At 39.1% G+C, this 18,547-nt stretch overlaps 1 pseudogene; it reads right to left on the bottom strand.

Annotated features, from left to right (window-relative positions):
* Window positions 1-12,609: 12,609 nt before the first annotated feature.
* On the bottom strand, window positions 12,610-15,911 carry LOC130833990 (protein SET-like; annotated as a pseudogene).
* Window positions 15,912-18,547: the final 2,636 nt, after the last annotated feature.

Genomic DNA, 18,547 nt, shown 5'->3' with positions numbered 1-18,547 from the left:
ATAGAAATTGTGAGACATCTAGTGATGGCCTTCCTTCCAAATAAAATATTTCCATGATATTTCTATTTCCTTCTACCTGAGAAGAGAAAAGAATAATTCCTGAAGGCTCGTTTTGAGCCTTTGTATAATAATTAATGTCAGTCTGCCTTATAATTTCATCCTCTCTCATGGCTTCACTGTTGCCAATATTCTTGAAGCACCATAAATCCTAAAGAATCCTGTCTACCTTTAGCTGCAAGCCACCCCTTCCCCTTTCATTCCAAACAAATTCCTTCTCAGAAGTTTCCATTCAGTGGAATAAGAGAAAGATGTTTTTAATATCCAAGTTTTCATGTGCCTAAAATATAGTAAAATGTGAAATCAGTAATGTTCACCCTCCTCAAAAGAAAGGCCATTAAATTTGATTAAAAGTATAAATTGATGTAGGCCTTGAAACCTAGTCTATATCCTTTCATTGAAGTGGCTCTGGTGCTTTTTGTGTTGGTGGTCATCTTAACATCCAAACATTTTTCAGAAAAGATTAGTTTCTTTTAAGCTGTTAGTTGCAGGATGCTATTAGACCAAAAAATGAAACCAAAAACCCTGTTACTAAATGTGAATTTTCTTTCTGTATTGGAGTTTAAAGGAGGACACAAACAGCTGTTCATTCTTTGCTTTATGCTACTTTTGTAATCAGTGGAATAACCTGTAGGGCTCACATTTGCTTTAAGTATATGTACCTGGTCCCATACAGATGTGGTTGGATAATATTCTGAGATATTTATGTTTTTTGTTTTTGTTTTTTTAAAATCCTTCATTTTCCCCTTTCCATTCTGTCCACTTAAGCTGACAGAAAGTTCCATGTGTCAGTACCTGGGGAAGTCAGGGAGGAATGCAGAATAAATGTGGGATTTTTGTGGCTTTTATTTCCAAAAGTCAAAATCTAGAAACAGGCTAAAGTTTGAGGGAATGAGGTTGGAGAAAGAGATAGGATTCTGCTTGTTAAGGAGGACCGCCATCCTGGGCAGAGGAGCCTGGGTTGTTGGCTCTGTTTACAAGGAGGAGCTGTGCATTGCTTCCTGGCCTCAAAGAGATGGTCCTGATGTACCTCAGGCCTGGAGTTCCTGGCCTCACCAAAGAAACCTCTGGTCCCTGAGGCAGGGTAGTGCCTCAGCACTAACTAGAGGCCTCAGGGAACCACTGCAGACTTTGGCCAGCAAGGATGGCTAGAGTGATCAGAACAGGTTGGAGATGATTATTTCCTGGGAATCATGAAGGATGATCAAATTTTGATGAAAACCCAGAAGGGGAAAGAAAGCAGCCCAGCAATGATGAGAAGCACTTTTCCACCATTCTAGTTGTCAAGGACTCAGAAGTTTGTTCATTCACTTAACAAATGTTTGATAAAAGTATTCGATGAATCAGGCCCTGTTCATTAGAGCAGGACTTAGACACATTCATGAAACAAAGAAAGATCCCTGCCCTGATGGAGATGAACTTGCTTATGAAGTTATGTTTCTCTGAGCGGTCCTGTTCTTCACCAACTTCCTTTTTTCTGAACCAGGATCCTTTTCCACCCCTGAGCCTTGGAGCAGAGAGAGAGAGAATGGCTCCAAGGTTATTGTTCCAGGAACATGCAGGTTAGGATGGGGCTGTGGGAGAGAAGCATTGTGGAGAATATGACAAGAGAAGGACACCCCTTGTGGAAGAGTGGTGATAGGGGCACAGAGTTAAAGGGGTCCCGGGCCAAAGAATTCAAGCTATTATTCCCCTTTCGATCTGCAATTATGTCTTTTTTTTTTCCCTCAAGTAACTCCTTTCCCAACACCCTTCTGTTCTGCTCTGAGTTTGGCAATAGCTGGTGCCATCTGCACCAGCACTGTGTTCTACAGGATCGTGCTTTGGGGTGATTGGCAAGCCGTGGGAGCTGCTTGTGTGGTTGACAACGTGAAGAGCGAAGTGAGCTTGACTCCTAGAAACAGAAGCTTGGAGACGCCAGTTATGGTTGCATTTTGAAAAGCTTAGTGCAAAAAGAAAATGTCTTCAGACAAGATGATTTGGGAATTTTCCTACTTCTCAATTTACCTTCGTGATTTTCTGGTCCCTCTGACATAGTGTGCAAATGAGTCCATCAACTCATCGCTGTCTTTCCATCATGGCCAACTGAATTTATGCCTCCATTGGAGAAGAAGTAATACAATAAGGAATCAGTCTATGTATTGTAGAGCATTTCCATTTTGATTCAGTCTATTTTTGTATTTTTCTTTTCAGTGTCTTCAGTATAGGCTTTATATGCTTCTGTGTAAGCGTTTTGGCCAATTATCTAATGAGAAGCAAGTCTGGAAACATCTTCTAACTATTCTATAATGAGAACCAATACCTTACATTTACTTGTCTCAAACAGAAAAGTCAAACATCACTTTCTTCATCCTCAGAACAACAAGAAAATGTGGTTCTGATCTGTGGTAGAAAGGACTAGGAGTCCTAGAACTGGGTAGCTGTCTCAGCCCAGCTTCCACTAGCTGTACCCCTTATATAAGCCATGTAACACTATAGGCCTTAGTGTCCTCATTTTACAGATACAAGGGCTAGATTAGGTTATCTCTAAAATCCCATCTGGTTCTACAATTCTGAAATACCTGTTTGCTATTAGATTAGTCAAAGTTCTTGTTTATTGTTTCTTAACTTTATCTTCATTATTTAAGCTGCCACGCTAGAGAGGAGTCAGAAGTGTGTTCATCTCTCTTCTGCCCTATTGGTTTACTTAAGTAGTAGCAACAAGTTTAAGTCAATGTCTACATGGCTGTAATTAGAGTCAAATTATTTTAGGATAACATTTAAAAAATGAAGATTTAGAAAGTGACAATTAACCAATGAAACATGGATCATATTTACAGAAATGTTTAGTTTTAGTCCCCAGTGATCTTATTTAGAGCTGTCCATGGGTGAGAAACCAAACTGCAAATGTCTCACTAACAGAGAAAGCAAATGAGAATGATGCCTCTGTATGCTCAAAGCTATTTTTTCTGAAACCGGAGGAAATCTTAGGTACTCATGCCCCTCTTCATTATGTATTTTATGAAACTTTTCTCCAAGCATGGAGTTTAAGGAAGATTTAAGGTAATGGGAATCAGGGACACTTTTGTTGGTGTCAGGTTGTGACCAAAGACACACACCAATTGAGACACTTTCCCTATGAACTCCTAATATTATTTTATACTACACACTTGAGAATGCATCCTGTAAGTAGGTGACCATAAGCCCTGATTTAGAGGCCTCTTGTCTCAGCCTAATTATTTCTTTCCCTTTCTCTCTCTCTGTCTCTCCCTTTTTTAATTGAAGTACAGTTGACCTACAACACTGTGTCAGTTCCTGGTGCATGACACAGTGATTTGATATGTCTATACATTTCAAAATGATCACTGCAGTAAGTCTAGTTACCATCTGTCACCACACAAAGTTATTACATTATTGACTATATTCCCCACACTGTTCATTTCATCCCTGAGACTCATTTATTTTTTAACTGGAACTTTTCACCTGTGAATCTCCAGCACCTGTTTCACTCATCCCCCACTCCCCTCTTCTTTGCCAACCACTTGTTTGTTCTCTATGCAGGAGTCTGTTTCTGTTTGTTATATTTGTTCACTTGTCTTGTTTTTTAGATTCCCCATAAAAGTGAAATCATACGGTATTTTTCTTTCTCTGTCTGATTTATTTCATTTAGCATGATACTTTCTAGATTCATCCATGTTATTGCAAATGGCAAGATTGTATTCTATTGTATTCTTTTTTATGGTTCAGTAAGATTTCATCATCTATATACTGTATATATATCCCACAGTTTCTTTGTCCATTCATCTATCAATGTGTACTTAGGTTGCTTCCAAATCTTGGCTACTGTAAATAATGCTGCAATGGACATAGAGGTACATATATCTTTTTGAATTACTGTTTTCCTTTTATTCAGAAAAATACCATGGAGTGGAATTCCTGGATCATATGGTAGTATAATTTTTAATTTTTTGAGGAACTTGCATACTGTTTTCCATAGTGGTTGCACCAATTTACATTCCCACCAACAGTGCACAAGGGTTCCCTTTTCTCCACATCCTCTCCAACACTTGTTATTTCTTGTCTTTTGGATAATAGCCATTCTGACAGGTGTGAGCTGATATCTCATTGTGGTTTTGTTTTGCATTTCTCTGGTGATTAGAGATGTCAAGCATCTTTTCATGTGTTTACTGGCAATCTTATGTTTTCTTTAAAGAAAAGTCTATTCATGTCCTTTTCCCATTTTTTAACGAAGTTTTTTTTTTTTTTTTGATGTTGTGTCGTATGAGTTCTTTGTACATTGTGGATATTAACCCCTTATCAGATATATATGGTTTGCAAATATCTTCTCCCTTTTAGCAGGCAGCCTTTTTATTTTGTTGGTAGTTTCCTTCACTATGCAAAACCTTTTTAGTTTGATGTAGTCCCATTTGTTTATTTGTGCTTCTGTTTCCCTTGCCTGAGAAGACATTTCCATAAAATTATCACTGAGATCAATGTCAGATGTTACAGCCTATGTTTTCTGCCAGGAGTTTTATGGTTTCAGGTTTTACATTGTCTTTAATCCCTTTTGAGTTTGTTTTTCTGCATGGATTGATATAGGTTAATTGCTTATCTAAGTGTGGGTTCATTTCTGGGCTCTCTATTCTGTTCCATTGATCTATGTCTCTGTTTTTGTGCCAGAACCATATTGTGTTTTTTAAAATTTTCATTTTTAATTTATTTTTTGGCTGCATTGGTTCTTCATTGCTGTGTGTGGGCTTTCTCTAGTTGCGGTGAGCAGGGGCTACTCTTCATTGTGGTGCACGGGCTTCTCATCGAAGTGACTTCTCTTGTTGTGGAGCACAGGCTCTAGGCACGTGGGCTTCAGTAGTTGCAGCACATGGGCTCAGTAGTTGTGGCTTGCGGGCTCTAGAGCACAGGCTTGGTAATTGTGGCACACGGGCTTAGTTGCTCCACGGCATATGGGATCTTCCTGGAGCAGGGCTCGAACCTGTGTCCCCTGCATTGGTAGGAGGATTCTTAACCACTGTGCCACCAGGGAAGCCCCACCATACTGTTTTGATTAGTGTAGCTTTGTAGAATGGTTTGAAGTCAGGGAGCATGATAGCTTTAGCTTTGTTCTTCTTTCTCTATATTGTCTTAACTATTGGGGGTCTTTTGTGTTTCCATATAAATTTCAGATTATTTGTTCTAGTTCTGTGAAAAATGCCATTGATAATTTGATAGGGATGGCATTGAATCTGTAGATTGTCTTGACTAGTAGGGTCATTTTAACTATATTAATTATTCCAAATCCATGAGCATGGTATATCTTTCCATCTGCTTGTGTTGTCTTCAGTTTCTTTTCTCAGTTCCTCATGTGATTTATTCTGAAGTATTTTATTCTTTTTGATGCAATTATAAATGGGATTGTTTTGTAAATGAGACTTTTAGTGCTTACTGGACCTGGATGTCTATTTCCTTTCCCAGGTTAGGCAAGTTTTCAGCTAATGTTTCTTTCTTTCTTTCTTTCTTTTTATTTATTTTGTTGCACTGGGTCTTATTTGCAGCTTGTGGGCTCCTTAGTTGTGGCTCACCAGCTCCTTAATTATGGCATGTGAACTCTTAGTTGTGTCATGCATGTGGTATCTAGTTCTCTGCTCAGGGATTGATCCAAGGCCCCCTGTATTGGAAGCTCAGAGTCTTAACCACTGTGCCACCAGGGAAGTCCCTCAGCTAATATTTCTTAAAGTAAGTTCTCTGCCCTTTTTTCTCTTCTCCTTCTGGGACCCCTACATTGTGAATGTCAGTATGCTTGATGCTGTCTCTTAATCTGTCTTCATTTTAAAAATATCTTTTTAATTTTTTCTCATCAGCTTGGATGAATTCCACAATTCTGTCTTCCAGTTTGCTGATCTGTTCCTCTGTATCATCTAATCAACTATCATCTAATCTTTTTTCAAATTATTCCCTCTGTGCTGGGTCTGAAGTGTGTGAGAATTTCATCTGAGATTTTGCATGTGCCCTTTAAGAGTGGAGTCTCTGATAGCACCGGGAACTCTACTCAGTACTCTGTAATGGCCTATATGGGAAAAGAATCTAAAAAAAGAAAAGAAAAAAAGGAAAGAATGGATATATGTATATGTATAACTGATTCACTTTGCTGTACACCTGAAACTAACACGACATTGTAAATCAACTATACGCCAATTAAAAAAAAAAACAAAGAAAGAAAGAGTGACATCTCTGTTTTCTGTAGCCCTCCAGCTCTCCTGTATGTAAGGGCCCCCTAGCCCCGGCCTTCAAAGCCAGCTTTCCCAGGGGGCTCCTCTTCCTGGTGCAAAACCCCCAGGCTGGGGATCCTGATATGGAGCCTGGATCCCTCACTCCTCAGGGAGAACCTATGCAGTTGTGATTACCCTCTCATTGGTAAGTCACTTACCCTGGGGGTTTGGTCTTAACTATACCACATCTCCACCCTTCCTACCTGACTTGTTATGGTTCCTTCTTTGTATATTTAGTTGTGGAAATTTTTTCCTGCTACTTTTTTCCCCCCTTTAAATTAATTAATTAATTAATTAATACCTGTGTTGGGTCTTTGTTGCTCTGCGAGGGCTTTCTGTAGTTGTGGCAAGCGGGGGCTGTTCTTCGTTTTGGTGTGAGGGCTTCTCATTGCAGTGGCTTCTCTTATTGCAGAGCATGGGCTCTAGGCACGCAGGTTTCAGTAGTTGTGGCTCACAGGCTCTAGGGTGCAAGCTCAGTAGTTGTGGTGCACAGGCTTAGTTGCTCTGTGGCATGTGGGATCTTCCCAGACCAGGGCTCGAACCTGTGTCCCCTGAATGGGCAGGCGGATTCTTAACCACTGCGCCACCAAGAAAGCCCTCCTGCTATTCTCTAGGTTGTTCTCACCAACACTTGCTCTGTGAGTAGCTGTGATTTTGGTGTGCCCATGGGAGGAGCCCTTCCTATTCTGCCATCTTGGCTACCTCAGACTAATTCTTAATGTGGCCCCCTTTACTCTCAAAACTGTGCTGTTTTTACAATAAATTATATGTTATTTCTATGTAAAGTTTCTATCCTGGAAAACCAGTTAATCCAAAAAATTTTTTTTACTTAGGAGTTTTTAATATATTTTATGGAGGATTCTTGGATATGAATTTATTTTCCATATTAATACAGTCAAAATGGTAAGATAAATGGGCATATAGAACTGGAACTTTGAGGTTAGTCCTGCAATACTGAAGTGGCAACATGTATAAAGAATAATGAGGGACTTACCTGGTGGTCCAGTGGTTAAGACCCTGTGCTCCCAATTCAGGGGGCCCGGGTTCGATCCCTGGTCAGGGAACTAGATCCCACATGCTGCAATTAAGAGTTCGCAGGCTGAACTCGAGGATGGAAGATGCCTTAGAGGACTGGGGTGGGGAGGGTGGGGGGGACTTGAGGGGGGGGAGTCAAGGAAGGGAGGGAATACGGGGATATGTGTATAAAAACAGATGATTGAACTTGGTGTATCCCCCAAAAAATAATAAATAAAAAAAAAAAAAAAACATACTGAATCAGTGATTTAAAAAAAAAAAAAAAAAAAGAGTTCGCAGGCTGCAACTAAAAAAAGATCTTGCATGCTGCAATGAAGATCCCGCACACAGCAGTGAAGATCCCTCATGCTGCAACTAAAACCTGGTGCAGCCAAATAAATAAATAAATAAATATTAAAGAATAATGAAAAGTTTATATATTTTGGTCTTGATCATATGAAATACAGGAAGGTGGTCACAAGGATGTGTATCAGGTTATTGTTTCAATAGCAAACTGTTTGGAAAAAATGAAATATCTAAAGATAGAGGACTGATTAATTATATTACGGCACAACCCCTACTGGTATGTTTTGTAGCCACTAAAATTATGGTTGTAAAATACTAAGTAAAATCAGAAACAAAAGTATATATATTTAGGCAGTTCCCTGGCAGCCCAGTGGTTAAGACTGCGAGCTTCCACTGCAGGGGGCACGGGTTGATCCCTGGTCGGGGAACTAAGATCCTGCATGCCATGTGTGGTGCAGACCAAAAAAAAAAAAAAAAAAAAGTATACATATTTCATATTAAGGTGGGAAAGAATTCTCTAAGATTTAAAAAAAAAAGGTGGGAACATGCAGGAAGAGATTAAGAATTTATGTTTGTAAAAATATATAATGATAAAAATAAAAATATTTGTAATGCAGGCAAGAAACATCTAACATTAAACATATCTCAGGTATGTCAAGAGTGCTTAGTAATTAATGAGAAGAGTAATACTCTACTAGGTAAATGAATAAGCAAATCACAACACACATACACACAAAGCCCAGTGGCCAATAAAAAAATGTAGAAAATGCTCAGGCTCACCAGTAATTACAGAGCTGTAGTTTAAAGCCGTATTTTCCTCATAAAATGGTTTGGTGCTTGAAGTGACTGACTGGTTTCTAAGGCAGCAGGAATTGATCTTATAAACTAAAGAGAGAAGATTTAAAGCACATCTTTATGTAAATAGGTCTACAATACCACTCAGATCAGGGATTGGGCAGCCTTGCAAGCACAGAATAAAAGATCCACAAGGAGAACCTTGGTGATGCCCGCTCAGCCGCTGTCCAGGGAAGATGTGGCCTTCTGACTTGGAATATATCCATGGTGACGACTGGCAAGTTGACCCATAACGTAGAGTTAAATGCAAGGGGCAGGAGGGACTTCCTAGGTGCGCCGTGGTTCAGAATCCATCTGCCAATGCAGGAGACACGGTCCCATCCCTGCTGCAGGAAGATCCCACAGGCCGCGGAGCAACTAAGCCCGTGCACCGCAAAAGAGAAACCAGGGCACCGAGGAGCCCGCGCGTCACAGTGAAGAGCAGCCCCCGCTTGCTGCTCGCGGCAACTAGAGAAAGCCTGTGTGCAGCAATGAAGGCCCAAGGCATCCAATAAATAAATAAATTTATCAAAAAAGAAAAAGAAAGAAACAAATACAAGGGGCAGGAATAAGAATAAAGATATACCAGTGGTAACAACAGACATTATTGAATGCTGTGTGCTAGGCCTTGTAGTAAGGGCTTTACATGCATTATTTAATTCTCGCCAAAAATCCCTTGAGAGAAATTTCATTATTTGTATCTAGTTAACAGATGAAGAGACACCAGTACTTGAATCCAGATCTTTCTGACAGCAAAGAACATCTTAGCTACTCCATATAAGAGTTTTAAGTAGTTTTTCACTCAAGAGATGTGTATCAGACCTGTATTAGGTTCTGAGAATTTAGCAGAGAGAAAGACAGATAACTCTTATCCTTATAGAGCTTTAATTTATAGAAAATCTTTCATCCATTTTAAGTTGATTTTTGTGTATCAGGTAAGACAGTTGAGTTCTTTTGCATGTGGCTGTCCAGTTTTCACAACACCATTTATTAAAGGGATTATCCTTTCCCCAGTGTATAGTCTTTTTTTTTTTTTTAAGATTTATTTTATTATTTATTTATTTATTTATTTTTGGCTGAATTGGCTCTTCATTGCTGCATACGGGCTTTCTCTAGTTGCAGCAAGTGGGGACTACTCTTCATTGTGGTGCAAGGGTTTCTCATTGCGGTGGCTTCTCCTTGTGGAACAGGGGCTCTAGGCACCCGGGCTTCAGTAGTTGTGGCTTGCAGGCTCTAGAAGGCAGGCTCAGTAGTTGTAGCTTAGTTGCTCCGTGGCATGTGGGATCTTCCCAGACTGGGGCTTGAACCCATGTCCCCTGCACTGGCAGGTGGATTCTTACCCACTGCGCCACCAGGGAAGTCCTCTCCATTGTGCAGTCTTTGAAGTTGTCTTTCTGATGCTGTTTCTCCTGGCAAGCAAGTCATGGAAATGTGTCAAGAGGTGAAAAGGGTGACTGACTGTAAGGGGCCAGACTCAGTGTTCTGGTATCTAGTGTCCAGCTTCATTGGTGCTGAGAGGCAGTTATGGAAGGGGTAGAAGCAGCTATGGTCTGCTGGTTTCCGGCTTTCTGATCTCCTTTATCACTGAACCACAGAAGTTCTAGTGACAGCTCCTTCGCTCCTACTCCTTTGTTCCTTCCAAGTGTCATGATTCCTTATTAAACACCTTGCTTTTAAATACCTAGCGTTGTTTGTTTCCTGCACTGAATCTTGACCGACAGCTCGATTCTCATGTTTGACTCTCCTGGTTCTAGTTTCATGCTCTCTAAACAACCATCCTATCATAACTTGATAGGGAGTTGGTGTAATGGCTGGGAGTATAATCTCTGGAATCAGATCTTCTACGATAATCGTAGGCAAGTCACTTAACCTTTAGGAGTCTCGGTTTTCTTACTGTAAGATATTAATAGTGATGCTAATGTATCTCACAGGATTGTCATGGAGACTAAATGCCACCTTGTATAAGTGCTTTGTACATAATAAAAGTTGATAAATGACAGCTATGTTATTCCTATTGATACTGTTGTTGATATTACTATGTGTCTGACTTTCACACACTTTCTTTGGACTCTCAAAGCAGAGGACAGGTCCTCATGACCTAATCAAAGCCCTGTTGTTAGACATCACTGCTATGATATATCCATAAGATGATATATTTTGTAGGCATTAAAATAATCTTTTAGAACAGTTTTTCACAACATACATAATGGGTGACATTCACATGCATGAAAACCACATGCCCTGAGGGTATAATCCACGCTTTTACCTCTCATTCCAGAAAGCATGTTAGAATTCTCATGAACAAAAATGACATTGTTATTGCAGTACATATATGTATATATGTATTTGTTTGTAATTTATGTTATATTTTTAAATAAAAACAAAATGATTCACAAACTTTTATTAATTTCCATTTTCTCACTGCACAACGAATGATGATATTTTCTCAACCTTCCTGAATAATTTTCTCTCTGTACCTGGTGGCAACTGCTGTGGTCTGGTTGGAGCCCCTCCCTATGCTGTGAACTGGAAAATGTCTCCAGGCATGAGGTGATCGCAGGGCTTACCCCATTTTACTCTCTTCTCTCAGTGATCCAAGTCCTGGAACATCTGTTGTCTCAGGTCTAAAACCAGTTGTTTCATATATTTTTGTTTGGTTTTCCAGTTGTTTACAGTGGAAAGACAAATCTGCTACCAGTTACTCCATCTTGGTGGAAGTAGAAGTACCTCCATAAATATTTTTGATTGAATGAATCATAAAATGTGAGAGGAACTATTAGAACATAATCCCTGTTTTTCTACCAGATTTCTTTTGTGGTCCCTCAGGTATTGAAGATGGCTCTTCCTTTGGGGCTAAAATGTGAAGATTGTAGTTCTTGCCCCTTTAATTTTTTCCCTGCAGCTCTTAATCTCAAATCACCACCAGGATGACACTAACTTTCTTATGATAAAAAACTATTTTAAATTTACCACACATGGTAGTTTTTAATGGCTTCTTAATTTCTTAATGCATACATGTAATCCTTCTTACTTCAAACCTTAACTAACTTAATCCTTGATTTTTCCCATTCTTTTTTTGACTTCTTTTCTTTTGCGCACTCTTCTTATTTGCAGTTTTGTTTTCTCTCAGGCAGTCTATTTTCTATAACATTTTAACATTTAAAGACATGCATTTACATTGATTTTTTTTCTTTTTTTTTTTAGGCCACACTGCATGACTTAGATCCCTGACCAAGGATCTGAACCTGGGCCCTTGGCGGTGGAAACCTTGGAGTCCCAACCACTGGGTGGCCAGGAAATTCCTGCACCTACATTGATTTTACAAAATATTGTCCCCAGAAAAATTGACAGGATACACATACAAGCAAGAAGGGAATGATTTATTTTAGACACCACCTGGATTCAGCCCAAGATGGAAAGGACCTGGAAGCCATTCAAAGACTGGATAAATTGCCAATTGGCTGGAATATTGGAAAGTAAATTGGGATTTCCCACATGTAAAAAATATATTAAAGAGACATGACTAGAAATAAGACATCTATTACTTTTCACTAGAAAGGTAACTATTTTTTTTCACTAGGAGAGAATTTTATTTTAAAAGTGTCATTTTAAACAGCAAGGATGTCTGTTAAACATCACAATTAAACCTGCCAGAGGAGAAGCCATGTTGTCAAAATGTCCACTTAACCCACCCAAACACTCAAACCCAAGAGTAAGTAGATAGAGACATATTGGTAAATGTTAACTGTCCACATTCACATAGAGACACAGTGTAATCTCTGAGCCCAATATACAGAGAAACGAGGAAAAAAGCACTACTACACAGGGACCTAGCACCCTCCAGCTTCCAGCAGAACTAAGGGAGCAGAAGCTTTTTCTTTTTTCCCACAGAGCATGGTGGTGTTGTTTCCACAAAATTTTTGTTGAGCTAGGAAGGGATGAAAATGAATTTGGAACAGAAAGGGGTACAGATTCTTTCCCCACTGAATTCTGCTCAAGGTATCTCCCCCCAAAATAAGTTGTGAACCATGGTATAAAGGAGAAAAGAGACCTCAAACTTAGCGCAAGAGGAGGGAAAAAAATAAAAAAGACTGCAACTTGCTCCCAGGGACTGGAGAAAATTAAAAGAGGAAGGTTGGAATCCATCAGTGTTCCATTAGTCATCTTCTCATTCATCTTCCTCTCCTTCCTCCCCCAATCATCATCTTCATCTTCTTCACTTTCATCCTCATCTCTGTCTTCATCAGTGTCTTCCAATCCTTCTTCCTCTTCATCATCATCTTCTTCTTCTCTTTCCCCTTCCTCATCATCCATGTCAGGAACCAAGTAGTACTCTAATGGATTTGGCCAAATATCACCTTTGATGACCTAACTTATCTGCACCTGCTTCAGAATGATCAGTAAACCCATGAAGAAGCTCTCAGGTTCCTCCTGCTGTCTCTTCCTGCTGGCTTTATTCTGCATTTGATTTGAATGTTTTGTCAAATCCTTTCTGGATTTCCATTTGATTTCAGTGGACTTTGAAGGTGGATCCCCACTCTCATTCAGATGAAATTCTTTGAAGAGAACTTTATTTTCAATGTAAGGTGTTTTTTTTTTTTTATCACAATAAAAATCTATTCTGTAACCTGATTTAATATCTTCAAATTCTGTCACTTTGACTCTTGTCAAATAAGGCAGCACCTCTTCATCCTCCTCCCCAAGCAGTGCAGATGCTTGTGGATGGTTAACAAATGTTGTTACCCCAAAATCTGGGATTTTGGCTACCAATTCCGACCTCTTCTGAAAAAAACAGTTGGCAGAGTATATTATATTTCTGTCCTACTTTGAAATGCTGGCTTCTTCACTAAGTCTGTCTATTTCATTTTGTACTTCATCAGTATGTTCGATTGCTTCTTGCTGTTCTTTTTCTTTCTTCGGCAAGTTCGGAGAAGCAGACATTTCCTCTGGCCTGGAGGCAGGAGTCAGTCTTGCTTTCTTCACTTGGGGTGGAAGTGAAGACTGGTGTTTGGGGGCTATGCTGGGAGAAAAGCCAAGAGTCCACCTGAGGGAAGAGGCACATAACATACTCTGAGAACCAGAAAGGTAACTCTTTAATACATAATGAGATCTGTGATCTCAGCCATTTGGTCATCATATCCTAGGATCAACGTGAAAAGCCTATGGGTCAAATTTGAGGCATTTAGACAGGTTCAGTTTTCTTCCAGAAAACAACCATTGTGTTCAGTTTCTTTCGTGTCTTTTCAAATATATCATATATAACACTGATAATGACATACTATACAGACTGTTCTGTATCTTTCTTTTTTATTAACATTATATCTTGGCAAAGTTTCTACTCAGTACAGGAAGAGCACCCTCATTCTTTTTTATAGTCTTATGAAAAGCTATAACTTAATTCATTTATTTTCTTTTTTAGTTGAAATATAATTGACATATAACCTTATATTAGTTTCACATGTACAACATAATGTTTTGATATTTGTGTATATTGTGAAATGATCACCACAATAAGTTTAGTTAACATCCATCACCATAGTTACAAAGTTTTTCTTCTTGCAATGAGAACTCAAGATCTACTTACTTAGCAACTTTCAACTATAGCCACATGCTGAACATTACATTCCCATGACATTTATTTAATTTTATTATTATTATTATTTTAATTTGGCCATGCTGTGCAGCATATGGGATCTCAGTTACCTGACCAGGGATCGAACCCATGCCCCCTGCAGTGGAAGCATGGAGTCTTAACCACTGGACAATCAGGGAAGTCCCTCATTCTTTTTTTAATGGCTGAATAACATCCTATTGTGTATATATACCACATTTTCTTTATCCATTCATCTATTGATGGACACTTAGGTTGCTTCGCTGTCTTGTCTGTTGTTTAATTTGTTTAACCAATACTTACTGATGAGCAATAGCACTAATTTTTAGCTAGTACAAATCCTGCTGCATGAATCACCTTACACATGCTATTTTACTGACTTACTAATGCATCTGTAGTATGAATTCCTAGAAATTCAATTGCTGATCAAAGGATATGTAATTTTAACTTTTACAGGTATTGGCAATTTTTGCCAGGAATATGAGAGGGAATAATGTGTCCTTTACAATACTGGGTATAGTGCTTTATAGTTAGTAAGAATTCACATATTCATTTGTCGGTCCACTTAACCTTTGTAAAATCACAAAGCAGTATATGTGATGGAAATGTGAAATATATAGTCTTCAAAGCATTATGGTTATTCTCAATAATAAATTTGAAGTCAGCTCATGTTAGACAAATGAGTTTCTGGATTTATTGCTTCCTTGTCCTGGGCTGGGCACAGTGAGATAACAGAGGTGAGCCTTCCATCTAAACTCCACCCTAAGCCTATAAACTTGCATCATACTAACTGCAATGGCTCTGGCTTCAAAATAGATTCACTTTAAGACAGAAGGGTAATGTTATGTTTTATAAACCAAAAAAGCAAGAATAAGTAATTTTCACAGGACTTGTTTGTTAAGATGAAGAACAAAGCTTCCAGGTACGCTTCTTTGGATAAAAAGTTATTCCTATTAATGCCTCAGATGAAGTCAACCTACTGAACAAAGATATAGTTCAGCATTCTCTCCAGGTGAAAGCATTGAGGGTGTAAATGAAATCCTATTGGCAGGGAAGATGTCAACAATATGTCCAGAGCTCTGAACCGAAAATGTACAAAGACTAAGCAGTGAAGGGTGGTTGCAACTATTGGGCAAGAAAACTGGTGCTCTTGCATTTGGGTTTGCATATATATATGTTAGTTTGCACTATTTGTACCTTTACCCCAAATGGTGCAGATTATTATAAACATCATCTCTTTTATGGTACATCAACTCTATTAGAACTAAGAAGGTTCTGCAGGAGACCAAGTTTTCTGCTCTAAAGGGCATACACAGAACCTTGCCTTGATTTGATAGCTAAACACATTGACTTGGCTGTATTCACCCATGTATAATAGCAACTTAAAGTGAGAGCAGAGGCCAGAAAGGCCCTGTCCTTGGGATGATGACAGTCCTGCCCAATGTTACTATTCTGTGGATACCCTCTACTTTTAAGGAGTCTGTGATGCTGATCCAAACAGGTCTAAACTTAGCTCTACTCCTGTTTTCTCAGTTGGCTTAAGCCTTATGTCAGCCTAGATCTTGCACTGCACAGTGCTTGGCTTAGGCTGCTGCATGCCAACCTCTTTCCATGATCCCTGTCCTGGGGGCTTTGATTCTTCACTCTGGCCTGCTTACCCAGGGTTTGAATTTTGCAGGGGCCTCAGGTGAGCGGAAGGTCAACACTTGCTTTTTAATCTCTGCTTTGCTGTTGGAAGTCAAGGTAACATGTGCTTCCTTTCCACGGAGCTGGTACATGCTGACCCCTGTGGCCCTGTCCTGCTCTGGCAGCTCTCCCGGGGGAGCATGCTGAGTCAGGGGAGCCATATAGTGCAGTTAAGAAGACAATCATTGTCTTAAATCTCAGCCTAAATTCTTTCTGGTTGTGACTTTGAGCAAGTTACATAGCCATTTTGAGTTTCAGCTTTCTCTCCTGTAATAAAGTGAGAGAAGGGTCTACTTCCTGAGGTTTTATTGACAGGAATGGAAGCAATAATGTGCATTACACTTTTGGTAAAAGTCTGACACATTTTATGGGCTTTATTATTTTATGCAGCCACCTTTGACCAGAGCCTACTTTTCCCCTCCAATCAGGAAAGGCTGTGGCAGTCTTGATGACTGATATGCCTGTAAAGAGATGAAAGGGAAGCATTCGTTTTTCTTCTCTTCCAATGTGACAGGCGTGTGGATTCTTCCTCTTTGTGATCCGGAGTAAAAAGACCAAAGTTTTCTCAAGCCCCCTGTTGAGGTGTGGCCCAGTCAGTCCTCTCATGAGTCAAGAGAGATGGACTCCTATAGGTCTCAGCCTGAGTTTTCTTTCTAGTGCTAGAAATAGCCTTTAACAAGGGTCTTCCTGGCTGAAAATGCAGGCTTTCAGCTTGCAGCTCACACACCCATGTTCCTTATCATTGTCTTTGTATTTCATAATACAGTAGTATAGAGGGAAGCAGATTAGAAATCACTTTTTCATCATGAATATCCTTGTTTTAAAAAAATATTTACTTATTTACTGGCTGCATTGGGTCTCAGTTGCGGCCCACAGGATCTTTCATTGCAGTATGTGGGCTCTTCGTTGCAGTGCACGGGCTTCTCTCTAGTTGTGACATGTGGGCGCTAAAGCACGCATGCTGATTAGTTGTGGCGCTTGGGCTTGGTTGCCCTGCAGCATGTGGGGTCTTAGTTCCCTGGCCAGCGATGGAACCGGGGTCCCCTGCATTGCAAGATGGATTTTTAACCACTGGACCGTCAGGGAAGTCCCACATCATGCATATCCTTACATTGAGAAGGCCAATAAACATCAGTTAATATACAGACCAAGAAAACTGCAGAGAAGGGCATCAGACTATTTTGTGCCAAGTGTCATAAGGAAAAGTAACAGGTGTATTTACCAACACTGAGCATTCAAAAGAATTTCTCGTTCTGCACCCAAGAGAGATTCAAAATTGTTTGTTACTGTTTTTGGCAAAAAACTTTCAAGTCTGAAGACCATTTTTAAGGCTACCTTCTGCCATTTCTTATAAAGCTAAAAGATTGTAACTTTTTCCAGTTTTATTGAGAAATAACATACATCACTGTATAAGTGTTAGGCATACAGCACGATGGTCTGATTTACATATGTTGAGAAATGATTACTATAGTAGGTTCAGTGAATATTCGTCTTCTCATAAAGATACAATAAAAAGAAAAGAAAGAAAAAAAAAGAAAGGGGAAACATTTTCTTTTTGTGATGAGAACTCATAGGATATACTCTTAACTTTCCTATATATCACACAGCAGTGTTAACTATCGTTGTCATGTTGTACATTACATCCTAGTATTTATTTCTGTTTTAACTGAAACTTTATACGTTTTACAACCTTCCTACAAATTCTCTCCCTTTAACCTCTGCCTATGGTAACCACAAGTCTAATTTCTTTTTTCTGAGTTTGTTCTTTTTTTATATAAATATATACATATAATGTATATATAAAATATAAATATAAAAAAGATTCCACATACAAGTGAGATCATACACTGTCTTTCCCTGTCTGACTTATTTCACAAAGTATAATGCCTTCACCATCCATCTATGTTGTTGCAAATGGTAGGATTTCCTCATTTTCATGGCTGAATGATATTTCATATTGTATATATATAGTATATGTCTATATCTATATATCACAAGTTCTTTATCCATTCATCCATTGATGGACGTTAGGTTGTTTACCTGTCTTGGCTATTGTGAATAATGCTGCTATGAACATGGGACACAGATATCTTTCTGAGCTAATGTTGTCATTTTCTTTGGATATATTCCCAGAAGAAGAATTGATGGATCATATAGTAGTTCTGTTTTTAATGTTTTTAATACTTCTAAGGACTTTTATTGAGATGTAATTGACATACAATAAACTGCACATATTTAAAGTGTACAATTTGATTTTTTTTATTAGTAATGTATATATGGCAACCCCAATCTCCCGATTCGTCCCACCCCAGCTCCCCCCTGCTTTCTCCCCTTGGTGTCCATATGTTTGTTCTCTACATCTGTCTCTATTTCTGCCTTGCAAACTGGTTGATCTGTTTTTCTAGATTCCACATATATATGTTAATATACAATATTTGTTTTTCTCTTTCTGACTCACTTCACTCTGTGTGACAGTCTCTAGGTCCATCCATGTCTCTACCAGTGTCTCAATTTCATTCCTTTTTATGGCTGAGTAATATTCCATTGTATATATGTACCACATCTTCTTTATCCATTCATCTGTTGATGGACATTTTGGTTGCTTCCATGACCTGCCTATTGTAAATAGTGCTGCAGTGAACATTGGGGTGCATATGTCTTTTTGAATTATGGTTTTCTCTGGGTATATGCCCAGGAGTGGGATTGCTGGTCATATGGTAATTCCATTTTTAGTTTTTTAAGGACCCTCCATACTGTTCTCCATAGTGGCTGTATCAATTTACATTCCCACCAACAG

The sequence above is a fragment of the Hippopotamus amphibius genome, chromosome 12 (genome assembly GCF_030028045.1).
Source record: "Hippopotamus amphibius kiboko isolate mHipAmp2 chromosome 12, mHipAmp2.hap2, whole genome shotgun sequence".
Classification (NCBI taxonomy): domain Eukaryota; kingdom Metazoa; phylum Chordata; class Mammalia; order Artiodactyla; family Hippopotamidae; genus Hippopotamus; species Hippopotamus amphibius.
Note: the sequence above shows the minus strand (reverse complement) of the source record. Positions and strands in the feature narration are given on the sequence as shown.